Below are 1,297 nucleotides of genomic sequence, written 5' to 3' on the forward strand. Positions count from 1 at the left end.
GAGGGTGACATTGGAGCTGAGTCCTGAGAATAAGGAGCCAGGATGGGGTTGGCAGAGGCTAGAGAGCAAAGGGAATGGTTGGTGGGCAAGAGCTGGTTCATGAAGGGCCCTTGGAGACCAGGGCAAAGCATTATAGTTGCCACGAAAGATTAGACGATAGGGACTGACAGGATCTGATTTCAGTTTGGAAAGGTCCCAGCGACCTCTGGGGACAGAACAAAGCCCAGGATGTCCCCTGGAAGGTAGTGTAGCCACCAAGCAAGGGTGTCTAGGGCAGTGGTGATGGAGTCGGGGAAAAGGCTTGAGCCCACACCTACTGGAACCCATTCTGGCCTCCCTTCTGCCTCCTCCCCCTGCACAGGAGCCACCAATGACTCCCAGTTCCTACCCTGTTAAGCCTCGGCTCCCTGTAGCCTGACATAGTCCCGCCTCAGTCTATGTTCCCAGCTTCGTTTCTCACCATCCCCATCCCCATCCCCATCTCTGCAGGCACACAGACCACCTCGATGTGCTTCCTGGAGGCCCCAGACGCACACCTCTCTGTGCCCTGCCTGCATGGTTCCCTGTGCTTAGAGTACCCTCTCCAGTCCCCCTTCTGCACATCCACCTGCTCCCCATCTGTCAAGCCCAGGCAATGCCCTCTCCCCGATCACATACCCCTGGAGGCTGGAGGCCCTCTCCCCACTGCTTGAGGTCCTGAGCACCAAATCTGCTCTCCTCGTACCCCATCCAACTGTGAGTGATTGGCCGGGGGCCGGGCACAGAGCAGGTGCCTAAAAAGGTTTCTGGGAGGAAGGAATGGGTACACATGCAGCTGTCCCCTGTCCCTGGGTATTCCTGGCTTTAGATGTGAGAATCCTGTCTTCCCACACCTGCCCCCCCCCTCCTCCCAGGGGTGTCAGCCCGCCCACACACTCATTTCTGGGTCTCTCGGCTGTTGTCTGAGTTGCCAAATCCTCAGGATAGGAGATTCCTCTCTCCCTGGAGGGCTCCCCTCACCTCAGATCAGCCCCCTTTGCCTTTCCTAGCAGCCCCACATTTTGCTGTGACCAAGTTGCCGCTCTCCTGGGAAGACCCAGCCCTGCCATAGGTGTCAGTCACAACCTGCACATCACCCATAGACCCATCAGGCACCTAAGACACTCCACTCCGGCCAGAAGGAGGAATCTGTACCCTTGTTAGGAGTAAAGAGTCTTTAGGAGAAATGGAGTGGGTGGAGGTCATATGGCAGCATCCATAGGTAGGATGTGGGCAGTCATGCACCAGGGGCACCTTTCGAAATACATAACCAGTTTGT

General features: G+C 56.7%; 1 protein-coding gene across 1 annotated transcript in view; it reads left to right on the forward strand.

The window, feature by feature from the left end:
* The window catches only part of SNCB (synuclein, beta), a 39,791-nt gene that overhangs the window by 32,630 nt on the left and 5,864 nt on the right, over window positions 1-1,297 (forward strand). The gene's annotated exons all lie outside the window — the stretch shown is intronic.

The sequence above is a fragment of the Myotis brandtii genome, unplaced genomic scaffold (genome assembly GCF_000412655.1).
Source record: "Myotis brandtii unplaced genomic scaffold, ASM41265v1 scaffold208, whole genome shotgun sequence".
Classification (NCBI taxonomy): domain Eukaryota; kingdom Metazoa; phylum Chordata; class Mammalia; order Chiroptera; family Vespertilionidae; genus Myotis; species Myotis brandtii.